Source organism: Vicugna pacos, chromosome 2, assembly GCF_048564905.1.
Source record: "Vicugna pacos chromosome 2, VicPac4, whole genome shotgun sequence".
NCBI lineage: Eukaryota > Metazoa > Chordata > Mammalia > Artiodactyla > Camelidae > Vicugna > Vicugna pacos.
In genome coordinates this window covers 50,103,960-50,130,677 of record NC_132988.1, presented here as the reverse complement: position 1 = coordinate 50,130,677, position 26,718 = coordinate 50,103,960, and the positions used below count along the sequence as shown (strand labels likewise).

General features: G+C 35.6%; 1 protein-coding gene across 11 annotated transcripts in view; it reads left to right on the top strand.

Annotated features, from left to right (window-relative positions):
- The window catches only part of BANK1 (B cell scaffold protein with ankyrin repeats 1), a 551,109-nt gene that overhangs the window by 163,788 nt on the left and 360,603 nt on the right, over positions 1–26,718 (top strand). The window contains exon 1 of one of the 11 annotated variants that reach the window (XM_072939910.1): positions 22,417–22,583. The exons of the other annotated variants lie outside the window; for them this stretch is intronic. The gene's annotated coding sequence lies outside the window, so the exon portion shown is untranslated. Of the gene's footprint in view, positions 1–22,416; positions 22,584–26,718 lie in introns of those variants that run through there. 11 annotated transcript variants of the gene reach the window in all.

The following is a 26,718-nucleotide window of genomic DNA, read 5'->3' as shown; positions in this document are numbered from 1 at the left end:
TGACCAAACTAATGGCAACTAAGATTCTCAGATCATAGCAGGATATGAACAGGGAACACTGTGGCCTGGGGACTGCTTTCCTCCCTCACCTTGCCCAGCACATAACTTTTATTTTGTTTCTAGGGCCTGATTTAGGAAAATTTGACTTATCTTCACCCATAATTTTAAGGATGAAGGAAGAGAGCTTCATGCGATTTTGCAGCCTTCCTCCTTGAATCGTGTTTTCTTTAGACAAATAAGAAGGTGACCTAGAAGGCTGGCTCTTAACCTTAGAGTTCAGTATGCCCTAATTCTCTACACCTGCCCCTCCTGTGCTCACTTCACAGTCCTGCCAAGTCCTGTGTCTTTGTGCAGTTTGCTTTCATTTGAAGGCAAAATAGATACTGCAGCTTGGTCTCTAGCGGCTCATGACTCCCCAGGGGAGGCCTTAGTCCTGGGAAGTCCATCACTGTCATTTGGTTTCTAAAAGTTGAGGGAAGCTTGACAGGGAAGGGTACAAGTCTCTGGGAACTTTACTGCAAAAACAACTCAGTTTCTTACTAGAGACTTCTTTTGTGCTAAGAAGTCTGAAGAACACCTTGTGAGCACACACTGATGTCTAGTATGTAAATCAGTGATATCTAGTAAGCTCTCAAAGGGCTGTTAGCTTCTCTCCAGTCCACTAAAAGATGCTTTATTCTTGCACTGGGCACAAGTGATGATGTTCCTTGGAAATTTTCCAGGTAAACTTGTTTGGAATTGTGGGAAAGGCTTTCACAGCATTAATAAGACCTCCCATTAATTCTAAGAAAGACATGTTTCCCAGTTGCCTCTCACTTGGCTCATCTCAAGAACATTTTTTGTCCTGGAAAGTGTATCTAATTGAAGTCATGTCTCGAAATAGCAGCATATAAAAATGCTTATGATATAGTAAGTGAAAGAAAAAGTGAAATTCAAAAAAGTAAAAATACGCTATGGTTACAGATTACAGTTTTCCATGCATAAAGATTAATAGGATTAGAAGAGACATGACAAGTTCTCTGGGATGCTGAAGATTCTCAACAAATACTGATGAATGAACTATTAATACACATTAAAAAAGAGAAACAATGGTTAGAGTGGTGAGACTGTTGAAAAATTATTCAATTTTCTTTTGAATATTATATTTATAAAATAAGTTATCGAAAATCAGCTGGATGACATTGTTATTAAAATCCTCCATCTTCTTTATAACTTCACTCTTTTCCCCACCTGAGCTGTTTATATCCTTCTTATGGCCAATGTCCAGTGATAGAAAAGCAGATCCAAGCACTGAGAGTTGTTCAGCTGATGGACAGATATCACTTATATGTCACTGCATTCTCAAATTTAATATCGTCTAATAGGATGGCCTAATTTAGGGACTATGTGATGTGTTTCCAAAGAATTTTGGTCCCCCAGAAACCTGTAATTTAATACTGATGCTTACATTTTATCGATGTGTTCCATTATTTAAAGCTTGGTCACAAATGAATGCAAATGCCTGGGGAAATAAAACTTCAAGAATTCTTGGTCATTCGTACTTTAGCGTTAATCATGTAGGTAAAGGAGAGAGAGTGTATGAGGATTCTGGAGAGGGAGTGGGTTTAGGAGAGGACATACTGAAGAGATAAAATGGCAAAGAAAGGAGAGAATAGGAGGCTAATACTGCTTGCCAGATTCTTCCCAGAGTCACTCCACTGTGGCTGAGTTGCAGCAGGGACCATGGAAGGTGCTGCCACCATGTTCAGTTGGTGAGAATGTGGTCGGAGATACATGGTTTGGATGCAGCTGGGCTTGGGGGTGAAGATAGTCATGTCCAGGCTGCCTCTGGCCTGTGGGAGCCCTGAGCCGGCAGTGAGTCTGTGGAGGGATTAGGACTTCACTTTTCAGGGGGGATTTGCAGCCATAATGTAGAGTGGGGATTGCAGGACGTTTAACAATTGTTCAGAGAGCACTAGGAGAATATTAAGATCACATTTCAGAGCTTTTAATACTGTTTTCTGCTATAGATTATGAATCTATAAATTCCAACCCTTCGTTCTCAATAACAAAAGAAATATCTGATATCAGTTACAAGATTTTGACTGTGTATTAATGCCCAGTCTCAGAGCAGTCCAAATTGCCTTCTTCTGGTAGTTGTTACTCTGTACTTTCTTTTAAATGATGAAGATTTTATTAAACAGAAACAATGTGTGGGCTTGACTTGTGAGTTTATACTTACCTGCTCCTCTAACTATTTAACCTTGTTTAAAGTAATAAAAAATGAAACACAGACAGAACTCACACATCAGGGAGCCTGGGATAGTTGTGTTCCTTGGTTTAAAGAAAGTGAGTGCGTGTGTGTGTGTGCACGCATGCGTGAGAGACAGAGTGGGTGCACACACATGCACGCATAAGTGTGGCTGCTAGGGTGAGAAAACAAAACAGGCAGAATATGGAGTAACATTTTTAAGTGTTGACCCTATGCCAGACATTGTAAGGTATATACCATTATTTTCTTATTTCCTAGCTTATTAAACCAAACAGTTAAGTCACGTGGTTATGGGTTTTTTTAAAAAACTGTAGAAATGGAGAGATTTAAATAAGAGCTATTAGTAGGGGAAGGGAGCAGCAGTTCTGTCATTTCCTGTCCTTTTCAGAGCGGTGTTTAAGCATGCTAAAATGAAAGCAGACAGACTTTCTGGTAGCTATAACCCTTCCCATGGTTAGTACTGGAAAATTAGGTGAGTTATACATGAATTTTGAGTTGCAGTTGACTTCTTTACCCATTTTATTTAAATCTCACTGACATAGTTTGATGGTTGTTTCTTTCCTTTATAGTTGATGGTATTGTTATGACATGACATTGAAATCCATTCCAGCTGAAGATGTTGTTTATTATCATAGTATTTGTAATAGAAGTAACACAGAAAGGGTCTGAAATCAGTGACATATTGCTTTTACAGGCAAAAGAGCTCCTTATATTGATGTAGAGCTACATTTAAAAATTACATCCCCAGATTTTTTTTCCAGGTCTAAAAATGGGGCATTCAGTGAATAACTTTTGCTGTTCATTATTAAACAAGCAAGTACATAATCAGTTTGATTCCTTTTCACGTACACAACACATAGCAAACACACAGACACTACACACACACACACACACACACGTATATCTCTTCAAAAATATTGAGCGCTTATTGCTGAGTGGTGAATTGATTTTTGTTCCTTTTTGATTGACTTTTAAAACTGTCCACAAACACACGAGAAAACAGGACCCATCTGCAATAAGAAAACTTGTAGAAGTCAATTAACCAATATTTATCACACTGGTATCAGTTAAGTGGTATTGTACTAGCATCTTTGGAGACGATACAGTCATGTATTAGGGAGACTCCTGCCCTCTGGAAATTATTTATTGTGAAGATAGGCACAAAAAATGAACACAGTATGCTAGTGGTATGGATACTGATTTCTTAGTGAGAGAGCAATCCCTTAGAGTTCTGTTGTTCAGCAGGGATTGCAAAGAGAAAAAGATATCAGGCAGAATTAAAAGATAGGTCCAGTTCAAGGAGTCATGTGAATAGGAGACAAGAAATTCCTGTTGAATGTAATGGCTTCCATGAAAACCTAGAGGTAAGAAAGTACTCTATTTATTTGAAGCTCAGAGGTGGGATTAGTAAAGAGAAACGGTAAGATTGGTCGTAACTGTGGCAGCCCTTGAATGTCAGATTAATATCTGCTTAGACAAACCTCTTTAAGTCCTTCTAGCAAGCCCTTTTCAGAGGGCACAGAAACAAAATAAGGAAACCCCAAAGTCTCAGAAGTGGTATTCCAGGCTTCACACCCCCATTTATTTTGAATTTTGTTCTTTGTCCTGTTTGCCATGCTTGTTTGATATTTGCATCTTGATTTCAAATTGTCTACTTTGTTTTCATCTATAACTTCTTCAAGGTAGTATTTATTGAAACCACAATCTAGGCACCGCAGGTTAGAGGTGCCATGGCCTCAGGACTGTACCATACTGTGTGCTAGCCAAAGCCTCACTTTGTCCTGACATGCACTTGCCAGAGGAAGGAGATAAGAAAATGTATTTGTTATTTTGCTATGTAACCAACAACACCAAGGCTTAGCAGCTGGAAGCAACAAATGTTTATTATGACATTCGTTCCTGGAGGTCAGGAATCTGGCAGGGCCTCTGCTGGGTGGTTGCAGCTCAGGTCTCTTTAAGCTGCAGGTGTTGGCTGCCATCTCTGAGCACTTTGACAAGCGCTGGAAGGTCTGTTTCTGCACTCCTTCAAGTGGCCATTGGCAGTTTCTTGCTATATGAACCTCTTTCTCAGGTTGCTCAAAACCTGACTTCCCCCAAAGCAAACGATCCAAGAGTGAGAGGAAAAAAAGCCACCAGGATGGAAGTTACAGTGTCTTTTACAACCTAATCTCAGAATTGACATATTATCACTTCTACATTTTTCTAGCGGGTCACATAGACTAACCTTGGTACAACATAGGGGGGAACTAGACAAGAGTGTGAGTACCAGCAGGCGAGGATCATTGGGGACCATCGTGGAGTCTGGCTATGCATGGATGGTTAGGTAATTTTTCTGAATCATGTTATGATATAAACAAATCATTTATAAAGACGAATGTACAGTCACATGTACTATATTTCTGCATTTAACATGGTGAAGAGGGGGTCTTTAAAAATGGACCTGGTCTATTTGGCATTGTTTGGTTACACTGAGAGACACATAATGCCTAGAATACCCATTTCCAGAAGAATGGCATGATGCTCTATGCAGAAATGCCAGCTGTGAGCAGGGCCTACATTGTGATGCCTGTGTGAGCAGAGAGCTCTGCACTGCCCACTGAGGTCAGGCATCCCTCCTGGGGAACATGGAGAGGGAGAAGTGTGGGGGTCCAGACTCTCAGCTGCTGTGCGACACTAAGGCACACTTTCTAGCCATCTGGTAAGTTGAGTTCATTGGGGTAGATAAAAACATTTTAATTCTCTAACTACTTGGGACGTCTGCCCTCTCTGTGCACTTAATGGCCTTGGAGGCTGAGGATTGGTCCCTACAGAGTTTTGGCAATACAATAATGCATCCTGGAGGACTGATGGGAGTGATTAGACTGCCCTAGTTATTCTTTTGGCTCATAAGTTTGATCATGGACGTGAAAGCTGAAAATGGAAGAAATAGAAAGTTGAGGCTCAGGAAGATTCAAGTAAGGTAACATTTGATTTTCAAAATTTTAAAGCAAAAAGGGACTACTAATAGTTTATATGCAAAAAATAAAATTAGTAGATTATAAGTAACCAAGTTATTTCTAGTGTTTTTTGAAAGCCTAGAATCCACTTGCATAAGTAATATATATATTTGAATATAATAATATAATTCCCATAACAATTTGCCATAACAATTTCTACCACGTATTAGTAACCTAGAATTCTGTGATCAGATTGAGTCACCACAGGGCCAAATTTTTCTTTAATATTTGTAAAAATATCATTCATGGTCCTATTCCATACCTCACTGGAAGGCCAATATCTTTTCTAGAGATTTCTGGAAATTTTCAGGGATGTATGCATCCCAATTCAATTCCCAGTTCCCACTTCAACCTGATTGGCATGTCCTTCTGCAACTAGGTTGATTCCTCTTGACACTGTCCTTCTTGATGCTGCCTCCCTCCCCTCCCCTACCCCACACTCAACCTTTTGTTGTATTTTCTTCTTCAAGACAGTTCAAGGAAGACTTCTTTTATACTCAAAGCCACTACCAAGGTATTTTTCTAAACAAAAGGCCGTGTCTTCTCATATGAAATATAGCATTCCCTAGTATGCCGAAATCCAACACAATCTATTCTTACACTTCAGAGGAAATTTTCTTTATTCTCAAATGTAATACAAAATGCAAAATTATAAGCAAAATATTAAGATAAACATATGATTATTGCTCTATTATTTCTGACGCTGATACTTCAATGTTGTTATTTTATTAATGACAATGTATTTAAATTACTCAAGTTCATTGGAAGTATAACACTTAAAACGTTGAACTTGGTTTGTTGCTAAGAATAAGCCTTTCTAACAATTGACAACTCATGTAATTTCAGGTACCTAACAGCTTATTCTTATTTTGAGTAATCATGCATTATTATTTTAAATACAGCATAAGTCGTTCAAAAGGAGGTAATTGGCAGTGAAATGTCATGGTACAGCTTTTTATTATTTGTTATAATAATTCTTTTAAAAATGCAGTCACCTGCTAATGTATAACATTTATTCAGTACATTTCCTTTTCAAAATACTTCACCCATATGAATTATTTCCATAAGCACCTCAGTGAAACAGATAAATATTATCCTCTTTTCCAGATGGGGGTATGAGGCAGAGATAGACTGTCTAACATCATACAAAGAGAAAATTAGGATAAAGATGTAAGCAAGACTTTCTACTGTCTTCTCACCTTGCTTATTATAATATCTATGTAGTTTTCTTTCTAAATAAAAGTGAGATTAGAGTTTTTCTCAGAGACAGTGACGTTGGCTTCGCTCTGTGGTCTCTCCTTGAATCTTTTTGCTGATACTGCTTATCCCTGACCTTCACTTTGCCTTTTTTTAATTAATCTGGAAGAAAGTGACAATTTTAGATTCTCATGTTAAGGTATCTGTGCAGATAAACATAAAAAAAGCAAAAGCCAAATTTACTTATATGTTAAAGCTTCCAAAATCATCGTGGGAAACTCCCCATGCATCAAGAGCTCATCAAACCAGATGAGCCGCAAACCAGGGAGCCTTAAGATCCAGTCTTCCATAGCCGGGCTTCTACAGAGTGTGTTTTGTGTCACTGAAAATCCTCTCTTTATTCAAATTTAGATAATTCTCCAACTATCAAAATTTAATTTTTATTGTGTAAGTAAGTGGCTTGAGTAAGAGGAAAAGTTATAATCATTTAATTCAGGTAACTAATAACTGATGATCATTTTGAACATTTGATACGTTTTTTAAAAATTTTAAGTTGGATCTCCTCACTCTTCTCTTCAGAATCCTCTGATGACTTTCCATTCACCCAGGATAAAATGCATGCTTTGATCACAGCCTCTGAAGCCCTCCTACAGCTTTCCCCCTTCCTCCTTTGTTCCAGCCACACAGGCCTTCTTGCCCTTCCTTAGGAATGCGAGCACACCTCTTTCCCCATCCTGCTTGGGGCCTGTGCTCCTGTTCTCCCCTCTGCTGTGATTCTCCAGAGACTGCCTGGCTTCCGGGTTCTCTGAACTCTCCAAAGTGAGCCTGCTTTAAATATGTATTGAGCCTTGTTTCCTGATGAAGACTTGTAATAAACAGTCCTTACTTTACCAATTATGCTCATGTCTCAATGTCTAAATGTGAAGCTATGGGTTCTGAGTGTGAACGTTCATCTGGAAAGGGGAGCATGCCCAGCCAGCACTGAAAATTATATCTTTCTTAAAAATGCTGAAAGACACCCAAATTCTATTAACAGTTTTCGCTTTAAAACATCACTTGATCATTTTAGACTTTAAAAATGCTATATGAGTTTTTCTAGTTTGTCTCCAAATTCCATAAAACATTTGCAACTGGATCAATCAGTCAGTCTCCATGTACAAATGAGAATATTTATTGAGCTACTACTTATGTTTAGAGTGAAGAAATAAAGGCTACAAGCTCTCTCTCAAGTGTCTATTTTCCTTCCAAGTTTCTGTCCACTTGGAGACATAACATAATAAAAACATAAACAATTGAACAACCTTCTGCCTGTCCGCCTGGATCCCAGCATCAATGATAAATAATGTCTCAATATTCTTACAGGTTGACTTTCTTACTAAACTAAGACTAAAATTTACCTGTGCTTACTCATCCAAATGTTTGGGGCTGAAACTATTTGGAACAAATTTAATGACCTTTAATAAAAATGTATGTGATGTGAATGTTTGTTTCTAGATACAGTGGTTATATTCTTACCGATGTGCTTGCATGCATGTATGATGTTCTGAAAACGTGAATTCGACATGGTAAAAATAGGCATATCCATTACCACAGTGCTCTAACTACACTACTCATGGAACGTGGGCAAATGGCCAGCACAGATACTTATAAAATCTGAGTTTGCAATAATGATAGATTCTTATTCATTTTTGTAAATCCCTAGAGATGCTGTAGCTGAAAACCTTTTCAAGTAATGCAATGTCACTCTGCCCCTTCCTTGAAGTGACTGCTGCAGTCGACCCATTAGCACTACAGGTATTTCTATTCTGCCTTTCAAAGGACAGGCTCAGGAGATGCGTGCCAAGGGTTCCTTGAATGAAATTCTACTGAGCAGCTTCTTCCAGCATGTTTGAGACTGTCAATTGCAGTGTGATGGATTTAATTGTTCAGCAAAGTGGAAATGCTTTCTTGGTTAATGGTATCTCTTTAAAGCAGGGTCAGATTATTGTGGAATTTTTCCAGGACCCTCACCCTTAGAAACAGAAGGAAAATGCTGATGTTATTAATTAGTGAGAAGAGGAGTTATCAGCTTTAGTATCTTTGGAAATTAATCCATTGCTGTTATATTTCCCAACTTTTGTTTTTCCCTCTGGGACCTTTAATCAGATCCTAGATGTATCAGTAAACTGGGATTAAGAAGATGGGCTCAGACAGCCAGACTCAGTGATAACTCTGTTATGATCTTCCCTGAAGATCTGAAACGTGGAAATACTGATGTTTATTAGGTCATGCAGATAATAATGCTAGGAATCTGTTCTATAATTCATAGGTTACAAATTAATTAAAATTATGTCTGAGACAGTAGAGCACAGTATTTGTAAAGATGGCAGTGGTAACCAAATTCCTCTTCTCTGGGAATCTAGAGATCTAGCTTCCGTTGGCTTTTCTTTTGAATAAAGTTTTTGTCTAAAACCAAAGGAATGATTATTTTTCTAGTAACTGGTTGTAATTGATTTTAATAGTGTTTCTATATCTACTTTAGAAAGACATTTGCTTAATACATCAAAATGAAATTGACTTAATGCATTTAGAATTGAAGACTTGCATTTGCTAGGATTTCTGCTACTTCAAAATACAGTAAAACATTTGTGTGTGATTTGATACTGACCCTGGAGTGAGACGATCGCAGATATTTTGGAGGTCTTACGGCTGTGCTGAATGACGTGGAGAAGAGATGATGGTTACGTAATCAAATGGCAAATCCCGTTGGAGGGACATAGGTAGCATAGTCTCACCTTCATTCTTAGACACGAGCTGATGCTCAGCGTGAATGAAGTTTAAAATGTGATGACAGAGATGGGAGGTTGGAACAAAAGGCTCAGGAAAATTCCTGGCGTGATTTCTATGAAATTTTACCATTTGCTCCAGGGTTCTATTTATTTGGTCCCCATACTGTTCATTGAGCTGGGCCTCTGAAAAGAGATCGGCCAGCGAAGACAACTCCAGTGTTGCGAAGGCATCCCATGCGTTCCAGGAAAGAACGGGGTTTCCTAGGTTCTTAGTGGGACATGCTGTGGTGATTCTTGGGATCCCAGTTAAGCTTCAGTCCATAGCTGCCTCTCGATCACATATTTCATTTGAGTTCTGCAATACCAAGAAAACTAGTAATAGTCAGCATTCCAACTTTGTTTCCTTGAGAGGCAGAATGGCCCATAGGCATGTATCAGCATGATTTCAGCTACAAATAACAGGAAATACATGTAACAATTAGGAAGATATAAGGAAAATCTATTATGACATGGAAGATTTGAAGTATGGCATTTTTAATGTTGATTAAGTCAGCAGCTTAATGACAATATCAGAGATACAGAGTTGTTTTGTTTTGTTTTTTCCATTTTTCAGCTCTGGCATTTTTAGCCTGTCATCTGCTTCCTTCATGGTTGCAAGGCAGTTGTACAAGCTCATTCTGCACAATATTCACAGGCTAGAAGAGAAGACAGTGCAGCCTTTTTTTTCTTTTTTTTTTTTAATAGAAAAGGAGGTTTCCTCTGAAGCCTTTCAGCATTTATACTGTCATATCTCACTTGACAGAATTGCACTTTTCCTCTAGTCCTAAACTAAAGCAAGGAAAAGAATATATGGGTATAATTAGCTTAGACTAATTAAAGGGCCCAGAACCCACTGAAGGTGGTCTGATATTTAAGGAAGTGAGGGTTCTTTTGGCAGGAAGAAGGGGTGAGTGGATACTGTGAAGGCTGACAGATGGAAGTTTCCTTGAAACTCAATAAACAATACAGTTCAGGGTTTCTCAGACCTGGCACTTAATGACATCTTGGGCCAGATCATTCATTCTTTATTGTAGGCACTGTCCTGTGCATTGTAGGGTATTTACCAGTACCCCTGGCCTCTACTCAATAGATGCCAATAGCAACCTGCCTCCCACCTTGTGACAACCATGTTGTGTCCCCAGGCAGGTGGGAGGAGGGGGAGCAAAATCACCTCCCACTGAGATGCACTGATTTAGTGGGTAGGCATGGGAGAGGGAAATTGTTTATCAGTAGACTATTGATGGATGATTTTAGGCTTAACCATGGACCTGTGAACCTGATCACATGCTAGGCTATATTGTGCATGAATGACTTGAGGCCACGTATGCCTTATGTCCCCTCCTAAAGACTTCTGCTGAATGTATGAGGCTTGCTGATCTCAGATTCACAGCTTTCTTTAACTCTCCATGAGGTGACCACAAGTCCTCTTGTGTGTGTGGAAATCCTGCAGGTGGTGGTCAAAGTCAGGGCAAGTGCTGGTTCAGGGTTCCGTGGGGAAAAGGCTGAAATCATGGTTTTAGTGAGAAAAACATACTCGACGTGAGAATATGAAGTGAGTTGTTACGTAGTTTCATTTGGCCTGCCAACCTTACACATGTCCTAGAACTTGATGCATTCTCCTAGTAAATGGTTTAAATGCTGTGGAAGGGTTGCACCAGATCTAAGGAACTCAAAAAATGGTCCTCTGAAATCAGGGCATAACCTAGAGCCCTGGGTTTGAGACACACTGAACTGGAATTTTCAAATTTCTAGAGTCTGAAGGTGAAAAGAGTCACCATACTAGATAAACTGAATAACTAAAATAAGCCAGTTATTTAGAGAGTGTTACTTCAAACTAAAGTAATTCTGACTACTTACGGTCTTCTCTCTCTTTGTTACAACTTATCTCTCATTTCAATAGAGGAAGCAATTTAAACTTCTTTTCGTGGCAGATTTGCAAAAGAGACAGTTTGGGAGTAGAAATAAGGACAGATATCCCAGGAGGGGAAATAAAATGGCCAAAAGGAAAGTGAGGCACAAAAATGAAGAGTCGGAGGAATGAGAGAAGACATATGGACACAGGGATACACAGCAAAGTACCAATGGTACCATCCTGTGCATAATTTATTCAGTTAATTCACAGATTTTTAAAATATTGGTGTTTATATTTTACAAATGACAATCCACTTCATGTTTTGTGCATTGACAGTTGAGTTGATTGCTCTGTGATTCTGTCTTAACATTCAGTTCCGTATGGCATGGTGGATATGAGTAGGAGTGTGAAGCAATGTCATCTTCACTTAACAGCTGTGTGACATTGGGAAATTATCAAATTACATAACAACTCTGTGCCTCAAATCCTGTAAAGTGAGCCTGCTAATAGAACCTAGCCCAGGGGGCAGTTGTGGGCATTTTCCAAGTTATTTCAGGGTAAATTACTGATCACACTGGCTGGCATAGAGAAAATGTTTAACAACTGTTGTTGCTGTTTTTAAAATATTTCCTTGATTTTTCTCTTTCCAAGAGATCTTGGTACATTTCTAAATTTAAGCACTAAATTGAATAAGCTACAGTTGTCAGCATTCCTCACTAGTTGAACACATGCTTAATGCTTCTCATTCTAATTCAAAAACAGTGGAGAACTATATTGTAGTGAGAATGTCTAGATGGGAAACACTGAAAAGTTACAGAAACCACAGTGATTAAAGTTTGGGATATGCAGATGGCTAAATACCAGTTTGCAAAAAGATTGTAGAAACTCAAGAAGAAAATCAGAATTTTGCTAATAATTTTGATAATAGAAGCTTTGACTTCATTCAATTATAAAAGAGTTGATATATATACGAAGTTTTATAAAGAGTGATTATATATATTCATAAAGCCTAGTAAAACAAGTCCCCATGTACTCATGATACATTTAAAAATAAAACAAGAAGAGCTGTTCAAGACCTCTGTGTACCTCTTACTGAATTTTGTGTTTATCATTCTATTGCTTTTCTTTATACATTTACAATATATTAATAACCCCTAAACAACAATATTATTTGGTTTTACTTTTATTTGAACTTCAAATAATAGTTATCTGCCCTCTATATTTTCTGAGACTTGCTTTTTATTAAAAATCAACATTATATTTTTGGTATTAATCCAGGTGGGTATAGAGAGATTTAGTTTATTTCTTATCTTTGCTATAAATTTTTTATTATTTGGCTTACCATTTCTTATGTATTCACCATTCGATGGACATTTGGGTTGTTTCTAGCTGTTGGTTTTCACAAAGGTGCTGCAATGTGCATGTCTTTTGGAGTACGTGGGCAAGAGTTTTTGGAGTAGAATTACTGGGTCAAAGAATTTAACTATGTTTGTGGTTACACGATAATGTCAGCTGTTTTCCAAAGTGAATATACTCGTTTGTATTCCCACCAGTAGTGTCTAAAAGTTTCAGTTGCTCTGTATTCTTATCAACCCTTGATATTGTGAGGCGTTTTTAAGTTTTACAAATATGAAAGTGTGACATGCTGTCTTAATTTGATTTCTCTGCGATAAATTTGAGCATTTCTTTTTCTTTTTTTTATTGAAGTATAGTCAGTTTGCAGTGTAAGCACTTCTTTTTAATTGCACGTTCACACTTTTTTTTCCTGTAAAAGCCTCTTCCTCCCTTTTGCCCGCTTTCAACCCTATCATTCATCTTGTAATTGATCTGTATGGTATGTGTTTATATATGGGAGACTCATGCATTGCCAGTTATATGTGTGGTAGATACCATCACCTGAATTTTGACTTGCTTTTGATATGGCTTATCTGTGGTTGGTGGGGATATTGGTGCCAAATTGTTCACGCTCCTGTAATAGGGTGATAGGTTTCCAGCCTTTGCCATGTAGCCACGGCTCCCCACCTCCATAGTCATGGGAGTATGATACCCTGAGTGTTGGGCTCGACCAAGTATCTTGCTTTGGCCAATGAGTTATGAGCAGATGTGACACAAGCAGAGGCATTAAATGTGCTTGTGCTGTTTGGCTTACCATCTATATTCCTGCCATTTTCGATAAGAACATGCGCTGGTTTAGCCAATGGTCCAAGGAAGACATGTGGAGCAACTGCAGCCCAACCCCAAGCCTGGAACCAAGGCCAGCTGGTATGTAGCCTACCAGCAGACCCATGCACAAGAGAAAGCATGCTTGTGATTATAAGACATTTGATTTGACATGATTTGTTACACTGATTATTACAACAGCTGAGTCAGAACTAACAAGCAAAGCCTTTAATTTAATACGGTTGAATTTATCATTCCTTTCCTTTAGAGTCTGCATATTTTATGTCTTGTTTAAATCTAGTTTCTCCCAAAGTCATAAACATGTTCTTTGTATACTGCTTAGAAACATCTTTCCTGTCTCAAGATTAACAAGATAATCTATTATATATGCGTTTAAGCCTATTAATAACAGGGAATTGATTTCATGTTGTGTGTGAAATAGTGCTCGGATTTACTTACTTTTTCACGTGAATACCACAATTGCTTCAGCACAATTTATCCATTCTCCACTGATATATAATGCTGTCTTGTTACCATATAACATTGTTTATACCTGTGCCAATATCACACTGTCTAAATTCCTGTAGTTCTTTAGTATGTCTTGCTATCTGGTGGGGAAAGTCTTACCCTCTTCCTATTACAGAAAGTTTTAGCTATATTTCTTCCTTTGTTTATCATATGCATTTATAGTCAGCTTGTCAAATTCCTTGAAAAGCCAGATTCATATTGGATCTATAGGTAAATTTGAAAACGTTGGACAGTTTTCTGATATTGTTTCATTATCAAGCAGAATCTTTTTTTTGTCCATATGTGTATTTTATTTAATACTTCTTAGTAAAGTTTTTTAATTTACTTCATCAAGGTCTTGCACATTTTAAAAATAATTATTCTTGGTTACTTTTAATTTTGTCACTATTTTGCAGGTATTTTTAAAAAACTACATTCTCTATATGTTTGTATCTCCTAAAGGCAATTGAGTTGTGTATAATGGATTTTTTTATTCAACAACCAGGTTAAAATCATGATTAATTTTAATAATTTATCTGTATAATGTTTTTAGTTTTCTAGGTCAAAATCATATCATCTGGGATAATGACTGGATTTTTTTTTTACTCCTTACCAGTGTTCATAATGTTTATTTCTTTTTATTTTATCTCGTTTATTGCCCTCAAACATTAAACAGCAGTAAGATAGTGGATTTCTTTCTTATTAATGTTTGCTTTAGGTTTTTTGTTTTTGTATTTGTGTCAGATTAAAGAAGTCCCCTTCTGTTCAAGGCTCCCTACATGGTTGATGAATTTTGTTAAATGCTTTTCTTGCATCTATTGAGATGACAATATAGTTTATCTCCTTTGACTTGTTAATGTGGTAAAGTATATTAATAGACTTTTTTCCCTAAGGTTAAGCTAACCTTTCATTCCTGGAAACAACTTAATTTGGTCATGACATATTGTATATTATAGATAGAGATATATGACTGAGTTTGTTTCATTTTATCTTGTTTGCAATATTGGTTTATATTTTTTTCTTCTTTATACCATCCTCTAGCTTTTTAATCATGGTTATATTAGCCTAACCAAATAAATGGGGTATTTTCCCTCTTTTGGATCCCAAGAATAATTTGTGTAAAATCAGAATTATTTCTTTCTTGAGTATATGGTAAAATACATTTGCAAAAGTCATTTTGGACCTGTTGCTTCCTTTTTGGAAATATTTTAAAATACTAATTTAATACCTTTAAATGTTATAATATTACTAAGGTTTCTACTTTGTTTTTAGTAAATCATATTTTTCTGGGCGTCTGTCCATATAATATTAGTTTTCAAATCAATTGTCTTAAAGCATTTAAAAAAAATCTACTCATTTGCAATTATATCTTCAATTTACTCACCAAATTTTGTTTTTAGCAACTTTAATGTGTCCCTCCGTAATAACTTTTGGCTTATTTGATTTTGTAATTTTTAATTTTATTTTGTCTTTTAAATTTGTTTGCTCTCTCATTAATTTCCCCCAGGATTTGTTTTTGTATGTCTTCTATATTTATAGTTGATATGAATGTCTGAAAATCTTAGTTCCTTGCCTGAAATATTCAGGCCATTCACATTTGATTGTGATCTCTTATATGTTTGGACTTATTTCTGTCATCTCATTTGAGACTTTCTATTTTTATTATGTGCTCTATTTTCCCCACTTTTTTCTTTCAAAACTTATTTTACATTAACTGATATTTTCCCCCATTATTACATTTTTTTCTTTCTATTTGTTTGGAAGTTACACAGTATCTTAAATATTTTTTATAGATGATAGGAATTATGATGCTCAAATTTAACTTTGTGAAATCTGAATTTAATTAGTATGTTTACCCTTTTTCTTTAGAGTGCTTTAACTACACACAACTTACCCAGATTTATAACCTTTAGGTTGTAATAATTCAATCTTTTTTTAAATACCACACATTTTTACACATCTCTATCTATATATCTGGCTATCTCTACATACGTGTGTGTGTGTGTGTGTGTGTATAGCTTTATACTAGGAACCCTCCATTACATTTAACCACATCCATACTTTTCTTAATTCATCATTTCCTCTTGAATTACAAACCTGTGTTCTGGGATCATATTCCTTCTTTGTGAAGTATATCTTTTAGAAGTTACTTTAGAAAAGCTTTTGTTGGTCAACACTCAGATTTTGTATTGTTTATATATGTCTTTTGTTGAGTATAGAATGCTAGGTTTAACAGTTATTTTTCTCAACACTTTAAAGAAATTTTTGCATTGTTTTCTGGTTTTCAACAAGTTAAGAAATCAGCTGTCACTTAAATTGTGATTTTGTTCTAGGTAATCTTTCTTTTCTCTTTGGTTGCTTATAAAACCTTTTTTTGTCATTTGTGTTCTGCATTAGTGCTGAATTATGTTTAGGTGGAGGTGTTTTTAAAATTATTTTGATAGGGATATGGTGAGCTTTTTAAATGTAAAAGCTTATTATTCAGTAAATTATGGGATATCATCAGACATAATGTTACCATTTCCCAAGTTTCTGCATTACCACTTTCCAGAACCCTAGACAGATTTATTACATCATTTTCTACACTTTCCCCACATCACCTAAACTCTCCTTCACATTTACTGTTGCTTTGTCTCTCTGTTTTAAATTGTAACTTCTTTCTTCAAATCGAATCTCCTGTTTACTTACAGATTTTTAACCTGATATTTAAGATTCTTATTGACTTAAAACACATATTTAAGGAAATGTACCAATTATTGCATATTCATTTCAATAAATTGTCCCATCTAATAATTTTTTCTTAAATAGACTTTTTTTTTCTAAGGGCAGTTTTAGGTTCACAGCAAAATTAAGTGAAAGGTACAGAGATTTCCCTTATATCTCCTATCCATACAACACATAGCATCCCCACTATTGCCATTCCTCACCACATTGGTTTATTTATTACAGTTGATAAACCTACTTTGACACATCATAATAACCCGCAGTCCATAGTTTATTTTAGGGTTTATTCTTGGTATTTGTATGTTCTAGGGTTTGGATAAATACATAACGATATGTATCCAGCATTACAATATCACATAGAGTAATATCACTGCCTTAAAAATTCTCTGTTGCAACCATTCATCCTATTGTCCTCCCTGACCACTGGCAACCACTGATCTTTTTACTGCCTCCATAGTGTTGCTTTTTCCAGAATGTCATATAGTTGAAATCATACAGTATGTGGTCTTTTCGGATTGGCTTTTCTTCACTTATCAGTATGCATTTCAGGTTCCTCCATGTCTTTTCATGGATTGATAGCTCATTTCTTCTTGTAACTGAAAAATATTTCATTGTCTGGATATATCACAGTTAATTAATCCATTCACCTACTGAAGGAAGTCTTGGTTGTGTCCAAGTTTTGGCAGTAAAGAATAGAACTGCTATAAATACTTCTTGTGCAGATTTTTGTGTTGACATAGCTTTCAGCTCATTTGAGTAAATAGCAAGGACCATGATTACTGGATCATATGGTAAGAGCATGTTAAGTTTTGTAAGAAACTACCAAAATGTCTTCCACAGTGTCTTACTATTTTGCATTCCCACCAGTAATAAATGAGTTTCTGTCGCTCCATACGCTCACCAGCATTTAGTGATGTCAGTTTTTTTTTAATTTTGGCTATTCTAATAGGTATGTAGTAGTATCTCATTGTTGTTAATTTGCATTTTCCTGATGACACAGAATGTGAAGCATCTTTTCATATGCTTGTTTTCCATCTGTATGTCTTGTTTGGTAAAGTGTCGTCCAGGTTTTTAGTTCATTTTTTAAATTGGTTTATTCATTTTCTTATTGTTGAGTTTGAGGGTTTTTTTATATTTTGAATAATAGTCCTATATCAAATGTCTTTTGCAAATATTTTCTCCTAGCCTATGTCTTGTCTTCTCATTCTGTTGACCTTGTATTTTGGAAAACAGACGTTTTTAATTTTAATGAAGTCTGGATTATCAATTATTTCTTTCATGGATTGTGCCTTTGATGTTGTACTTTAAAAAGTCATCACCATAACCAAGGTTACCTAGATTTTCATCTGTGTTACCTTTTAGGAATTTTACATTTTGTATTTAGGTCTATGATCTATTTTGAGTTAATTTTTGTGAAGGGTATAAGGCCTATGTTGAGATTTTTTTTTTAATGTGTAGATGTCTAGTTGTTCCATCACCATTTATTGAAAAGACAATCTTTGCTCTACTGTATTGCCTTTGCTCCTTTGTCAAAGATCAGTTAACTATAGTTCTGAATTCTCTATTCTTTCTATTGATCTATTTGTCTATTCTTTTGCCAGTACCATACTGTCTTGAATGTTGTTGTTTTATAATAAGCCTTAAAGTTGGGTAGTATCAGTCCTCTGATTTTGTTCTTCTTCTTTAATATTGTATTGGCTATTCTGGGTCTTGTCGCTCTCCACATAAACTTTGGAATTAGTTTTCTTTAATATCCATAAACCACCTTGATGGGATTTTGATTGGGATTGCACTGAATCTATAAATCAAGTTGGAAAGAACTGACATCTTGACAATATTGAGTCTTCCTATCCATGGATATGGAATATCCATTTATTTACTTCTTTGATTTCTTTCCATTTATTTACTTTTTGTTTATTTACTTCTTTGATTTCTTTCATCTGAGATTTTAGTTTCCCATATGTAGATCCTACACATATTTTGTTAGATTTTTACCTAAGTATTTATTTTGGGGGGGTGCTTATATAAATGATTCTGTTTTTAATTTCAAATTCTATGTTAATTGTGGTAACTAGGAAATCAATTGACTTTCCTATATTAACTTTGTATCCTGCAACCTTGCTATAATTACTTAGTTTTAGTAGTTTTTATTTTGAATTTTCTATATAGATGATCATGTCTTCTGTGAAAAAAGACAGTTTTATTTCTTCCTTCCCAGTCTTCCCTCTGTATAATTTTTGTTTTCCTTTTTTTTTTTTTTGCCTCTTTGCATTAACTGGAACTTCCAGTATGATGTTTAAAAGCAGTGGTGAGAGGGAACATCCTTTCCTTCTTCCTGATCTTAGTGGGAAAACTTTGAGTTTCTCACCACTAAGTATTAATGTTAGTTGTTGGCTCTGGGCTTTTTGTAGATGTTGTTTCATTTTGAAGAGGTGCGCCTCTACTCCTAGTTTGCTGAGAGTTTTTATTGTGAATGGATGTTGAATTTTGTCAAGTGCTTTTTCTGCAACTATTGATATAATCATGTGATTTTTCTTTTTTAGTTTATTGATATGATGGATACGTTAACTGATTTTAGAATATTGAACCAACCTTGTATACCTGGGATGAATCTCTCTTGGTCATGGTGTGTAATTCTTTTTATACTGCTAGATTTGATTTGCTAATATTTTTGAGGATGTTTGCACTTATATTCCTGGGGGATATTGGTATACAGTTTTCTCTTCCTGTTATATTTTTGTCTGATTTGGGTATAAGAGTAATGCTGATCTCATAGAAAGATTTAGGAAGTATTCCCTCTCTTCTATGGCCTGAAAGAGATTATAGAGTACTGGTGTAAGTTCTTCCTTAAATGTTTGGTAGAATTCTCCAGTGAACCCAACTAGGCCTGGTGCTGTCTTTTTATGGAGGCTAATAATTCTTAGTTCAGTTTCTTTAACAGATACAGGCCTATTCAAATGATCTATTTCTTCTTGTATGAGTTTTGGCAAATTGTGTCTTTCAAGGAATTGGTCCATTTCAACTTGTGTATCAAACTTGTGGAGATACAGTTGTTCATACTATTTGTCTATGGTTTTTTTAATATTCACAGACTCTGTAGAGGGGATCTCATCCCTCTTTCATTTTTGATACTAGTATTTTGTGGCTTCTCTTTTTTTTCCCCTTAGTTAGCCTGACTGGGGCTGATCAATTTTATTGATCTTTTTCAAATAACCAGATATGGCTTAGTTGATTTTCTGTAATGATTCTTTATTTTCAGTTTCATTGATTTCTCCTCTAATTTTTATTATTTCTTTCTTCTGCTTATTTTGGATTTAATTTGCTCTTCTTATTTTTAGTTTCATAAGGTAGAAATTTAGACTATTGACTTTAGATCTTTCTTGTTTTCTAATATATGCATTCAACACTGTAAATTTCTCTCTAAGTACTGCTTTCACTGCACCCCATAGATTTTGATGTTTTATTCTCATTTTCATTTAGTTCAAAAGATTTTTAAATTTCTCTTGAGATTTTTTTTTTGACTCATGTGTTATTCAGAAGAGTGCTGCTTAATCTCTACATATTTTGGGATTTTCAAGCAATCTTTCTGTTGCTGATTTCTAGTTTAATTCCGTTGTCTGAGAACAGACATGGTTAAATTTCTGTTTTTAAATTTGTTAAGTTGTGTTTTATATTGCAGAATGTGATCTATCTTGGTAAATATTTTATGTGACCTTCAGAAAATTGTGTATTTTGGTAGTGTTGCTTAAATAATCTATAGATGATAATTGTATACAGTTTATTAATGGTGTTGAGTTCAGTTATGTCCTTACTAATTTTATGCTTGCTGGATCTGACCATTTCTGGGAGAGTGGTGTTGAAATCTTCAGTTATGATGGAGGATTCATCTTTTGATTCATGTTAGCATGGTCTATTTTCTTCCATTCATTTACTTTTAACCTTGTAGATGTCATGTAGTCGGGTCATGTTTTTTGCTCCACTCTGATGATCTTTCTCTTTTGACAGGTGCATTTAGACCATTGACATCCAAAGTGATTATTGATACAGCTAGATTAGTATCTATCATATTTGCTACTGTTTTCCATTTGTTGCCTTTGTTCTTTTTTCCTTCTTTTGCCTTTTGCTCTTTTCTTCTATTTGTAGTTTGAATTGAACATTTTCCATGTTTCCATTTCTCTCCTTTCTCGGGATGCCAGGTATACTTTTTCTTTTTTCTTTTTACCCTTTTTAGTGGTTTTCATAGAGTTTGCAATATACATTTACAGCTAGTACAAGTCCATATTCGCATAACACTGTACTACTCAACAGATGGTATTAATACTGTGTGATAAAATAATCCTAATTCCTCCTGTGTGCTATCATTACTGTTATTCATTTTACTTACATATAAATGTATATAAGCACATGTATACACAAGATACATACATAAGTATACATAATCAAGTACATTGTTACTATTATTGTGTTGAACAAATTGTTATGTGGTTAATCGATGAAGAATCAAGGAAACAAAAGTTTTTACTTCACCTTCACTTATTCCTTCTCGAGTGTTTTTCTCCTCTTTATGTATATCTCAGTTTCTGACCTATATCATTTCCTTTCTCTAAAAAACTTACATTAATGTTTCTTTCAAGGCAATTCTCCTGAAAACAAATTATCCTAATTTTTATCCTAATTTGTCTGAGAATGTCTTTTTCTCTCACTCATTTTTGAAGGATTATTTGTAGGATACGGAATTCTGGGTTGGTGCTTTATTTAGCTTACATTTTAAGTGTTTCATTTGACCCTCTTGCTTACATGGTTTCTGAGGAAAAATTAGATGTAATTTTTACCTTTGCTTCTCTATAAGTAAGTTTTTTTCCCTGTGGGTTTTAAAAAATATTTTCTCTTTTTCTTTGATTTTCTATAGTTTGAATATGATTTGCCTAAATATTTGTTTGTTTCTTTTTGAATTTATTCTGCTTGGTATTTTCTGAGCTTCCTACACATTATTGCTTCAGATATTTCTTTCATTCTTTTCTGTCTTTCATCTTCCTCTGGTATTTTGTTTACATGTATGTTACACATTTATAATTGTCCCACAGTTTTTAGATATTGTACTTTCTTTTTTTTTCCTAGTTTTTTTCTTCTGTTCTCTTCTGTTTTGAAGTTTCTAGTGACATATCATCAAGCTGAGAAATTCTTTCTATACTCTCATTCAGTCTACTAATGAACCCATCAAAGGTATTCTTCATTTCTGTACAGTGTTTTTATTCTCTAGCTTTTTATAATTCTTTTTTTAGAATTTCCATATCTCTGATTACATTTCTTATCTCTTCTTGCATATTGCCTACTTTATCTATTAGTCCCCTTAGCATATTAATCATAGCTTTAAAAAAATTCTTATCTGATAATTTCAACATCCCTACCATATCTGAGTCTGATTCTGACACATGTTCTGTCTCTTCAAACTTTTTCTTGCCTTTTAATGTGCCTGGTGGTTTTCTGGTTTTGTTTTTGTTTTTTCTGATCACTCCACAGGATGTACTGGGTAAAAGGAACTTTGATAATAGGCCTCTAACAATGTGGTGGTAAGGCATGGGAGAGAGAGAGACATTCCATAGTTCTACGATTAGGTGTCAATCTTTCAGTGCGTATGTGCCTCTGAACTATGAACTGCACAGGTGTGTTTCAGTTCTCAGCCTTAGATCGGGCAAGGTGACTAGAGTGGGCTGGAATTTGGTGTTTTCCTTCCCTGTATCAGTTAGGTCTTCATAAAATTCCAATACTACAGGCTCTGATAAAAATTAATTCTCTTGAGGGCAGTCCTTTTTTAGAAAAGCAGAATTCTCTTCCTGTATTTCAAAATAGTTCTTTTTCCCCTCCTTCTGCCAGAATCAGAAAGGGATTTTTCTCTGATATTCACTGGGAGAATCTGGTGGAGCACCTAGAGGTAAAACTCACAAAGCATGGGGGCCCCCCTATGTCTGGGTCCCCCTGGAGTTTTTGTCTCTCAGACTTCCTACGCTGAGCCTCTGTCAGTTCACCGACTGTAATTTGGATTTCCCCAGCTGGTTTGTAAGAGTTTCTCCTTGGGGTTCTATGCTCGGGTAAGTTATGGTTCTTTGTATTTGCTTGTCAGTTTCTCTAATTTTAGATGCAGTGGTTTGCTGACCTCACTTCTATGACAGGTCTGAGAAAAATTACTGATTTTTCAATTTGTTTAGCTTTCTATGTGTTGCTAGGATGGAGTGATCACTTCCAGGCTTCTTCCATGTTGGTCCAGAAACCAGAAGCCTGCAGCTTTCTCCATCCAGTAAATATTACATTTCGTGTTTTTTTTTATTATGGAATTTCTATTTCGTCCTATTCCAAATTTTCCTGCCCAATGCCTATTATATTTTTTTGTCTCTATTACTTTGTTAGACATTATAAGTATACTTATGTTGTTTTCTACATTTAATAATTCTGAAAATCTGAAATATTTATGGGTCTAATTCAATTTATCTATTCTACTTATCCTGGCTTGTGTATTCTTGACATCTTGTGACTTTAAAAAATCTCACTGTGAGCCTATGTTTGTTGAAACTTTATTTGTGAGGTGTTGTGAGGCTTAGGTAGAAGGTATATATTCCTGCAGAGATGATTTGCTTTAATTCTGCCAGCCATACAGAATCCCTTCTATAATTGGGTCACCTTAATTTCCTTTCTTGGTGTTTTTTTTTTTCATTATACAAGTACTGTAATTTCAGACCTGCAATTACTGCATAATGACTGACTTCTACTTAAAATTTTCTGGAAATATTTCAGCCATTCCAACCCTCACCCTCTCCTCACACACTGAGAGGCAAGATTACACTAGGCAAGTTTCCTTGCTGAATTCTCTTGCGAGGCAGTTTTCTTCTAGTTCATCCTTTCCCAGATTTAGTTCCCATTTCCTAGATTTATGGGTGGGTCTCCAAAACAACTGTCCAGATGCCCGGTCTTTTATCTCCAGTGTGGTTTTTGAAGTTATAACTCCATGTTGCAAGAGGTTGGTTGATACTAACTGGAAGTTGCTGGCTGGAGCACCTTCCTCCCTCTCTAGAGTCATAGGGCTGCCTCATTTTTAGTCTTTGAGAAGGAATTTCCTCATTTTTTTTTCACATATGTACTTCAGGTTTGTATTAAAATAGTTTTAACAATATTTTGTACACCAGTTTTAGATATTTTGTAGAAAACTTTTTTTAGGTGTATAGTTACATATTTAACTGGAAAGGAAAACTCCTTGACAATTTAATTTTGATTATTAAAGAGGGAAAGGAGTGGGTTAACCCTGATTAATTCAGAAACAACCAGTACAGTTTTTGTGAAAATATATTTGTGGAAGAGCAGAAACATTCCCTTCCTTAAAATTCATTGAAAGTTCTGTGATATATATGATCAAGGACTGTCAAGAAATTTTTTAAAAGAAACTAAATTATTTTTAATGCAGGCAAGTTTCATGATATCCTGTTTTAAAAATCTGCATTTTGCACATTTTAAAGAAATCCATTGCTTTGACTACTCAGTATTTGATGGTGTGGTAGACATCACCAATGTCAGTTTCTCTTCTGTTACCTTCCCATGGGAGATTTCACTTTCTCACCCTCTTAAATTTATGCCAGGCAGGGTTACTTGCTTTGCTCAGTGAAATATGAACAGAAGTGGTTATGTGTCACTTCCAGGCAGAAGCATTTCATGGCGAGTGTTCTGGTCTTCAAGCCTCTCCCCTTTCTTGGTGCTCGTAGAAGCATGAGATGATTTACAGCTATCTTGAGTCTGATGCAGCCCAGAAATCTGAACCAACACAGCACAGCTGCCTTAAGAGTTGCCCAGATCTGCAGATTTGCATGTGAAAAAAATTAAATTTTTGTTGTGTAGCAACACTAAGATTTGGAGTTATTTTTAATTGCCCCATAACCTAACCTACTCTGGCCAATACAGGTGGTAACATATGAAATACTTTAAACAAATACGAAGAGAACACTTAACAAATGCAGGCCAAAAGAGGACAATTGACATAACGTATTTTATATTAAGAAGTACTATCATGTTTTAAAATACACCAAGATCTCAGATAACATTAACTTTTTTAGAGTGCTTATGAAAGCAAGCTGAAATCTAGTTCACACCATTTTCTCTAAGGATTTAGTTTAAATTTACTTTTTGTGTATTGTAATATTTTATCCTGAAGTGACATCTTTTAGTGTGTGTTAAATATTTTTGTATGCTAGTATTCTTTGCTAAGCACAACCATTACTTATCGAATTTTATTATTCTGGTCTGTTACTCTGTATCTTAGTCTTCCCAGCCCAGGGTTAGCATTGGAATAAACTTCAGCTGAAATTTTGGAGGAAGTAATTATAAGGAACAATATGGTTTCACAATAGTTGGTGGAGTGGACCTTAATTTTTGTTTTGTTTTGTTTTCTTTGTATTTGCTTGTTTGGCTGCTTGGCATTTGAACTCCCTGTCCATCTTCAGAACTTCTGTCCTGTTTATGTCTTGCTGAGGGGGATTTATTTGCAGATGTAGCACAGTGCTGGCCGTGGATAGAAGTGACCAGCAGTGGGGCAACAGAGTTCCCACCAGACCGTTTCCATGATAGGAAGTTGGCTACTGTTCCCCAGTCTTACTCCTTAGACTTCATTCCCCATGTATTTTTCAAGGCTGATTCTCCAGCCATGCAAATGGTTTTGGAAGGCTGTCTTGTCAGTAAATTCCTCTTCTTAAATTAGTCAGTGTCTGTCTCTTTTAACTAAGAACACTGGTAAAAAATAGCACTCAAAATTTCTTTCAGTTTCTATGTTGACCGAATATTGAAATTTTTTAACCTTGATGCACAGCAAATAAAGCTTCAGCTTTTATATTATGAATCTCATTTCACATATGTTATTTCATTTCCAGATTTAACTATTTATTTTGTTATATATTATTATGCTCTGTTGAGGCACAGGAATGGCATATTATAATGGAATATTATATATGATATATGATGTATAATATAATAGTATGTGATGTATAATTATAATAATATATTACATATGATAATATAATGCGGATGAAGGAGGCACATGTGGTGACTTGGAGAAAAATACTGTGTGTATGTGTTTGTGTTGGTGGGGACACATTACATGTAATCCCTTCAATGTTAACATGATACTGTGAGTTTTCTCTTAAATGGATCTGTGTTTATAGTGAGGAAATGATTTTGGGCATCATATAATCTCTAAGAACACAGCTACCATTAGGAAAGGCCTTAAGACCTCCTTGGGAGCAGAAGCTTTGAATCAGTTTTCATTCTGTTTTTATAGAAAAGCTAATAGTAAAAATCAGTGGAGAAAATTACCCTAGAGGGGTAGTGTTGAAACGGTAGAACTATTGCTGCTTCATATTTATCTGAGTTTTGGTTCCATGCCGTGAAGAGAAGAAAAGAGAGGAGAAATAGGAAATTTGTAAGACATAGTAAAACCTCATGCTTCAATTTAATTCATCAAATATTTATTGTCTATCAAGTATTAAGTACTTTTCTAAGTGCTATAGGTTATCAAAAAAGGAGTGATCCCTGCCCTTAAGCAGGATATTATTCAATTTAATACATGCTTAAGCTTGTGTATTTTAGGTACTAGGTAGTAGAAATACAAAAATGAAAAATAAGAAGTGTCATGTCTCAAGGTGCAGACTACATGAAACATATGCATAAGAAAAGATCTAAAATATAAAGTGATCATATTATGATAGACATGTCACAACTAGGGGGACATTTAGTGGCGGGATACCATTACTATGCAAGGACAATAGGGCCAGTGATAAAAAAATAATAATCCGAGTAAACTTTGGCTATAGATACTGCTTCTTTTCCTCAGGCATACACTTCCTAGCTCATTCATTCAGTCATTCACGTATTCATTAAAGAACTATGCATCAAATATCTGCTAAATATGTTTTTAATGAGACTAAAATGGTGAACAGGATGGATAGGCAGGAACATATGGGTTCTTTCAGGTTCTTCAGTGTGCTTGCATCCTGTCCTATCTCAGAGGCTGCTCCTTCTGTATATACTGTCACTGCACATCACTCTGTTCTTTCCTCCAGGCCTGTAACGTTTTCTGTATACTGCTTCTGTTCTTGTGCCTAGTAAACTCCTTTTCATCCATCATATCTTAGCACTAAGGGAAGCCAGCACTAATGATTCCTTATGCACTGTAAATTTCATTCAAGCATT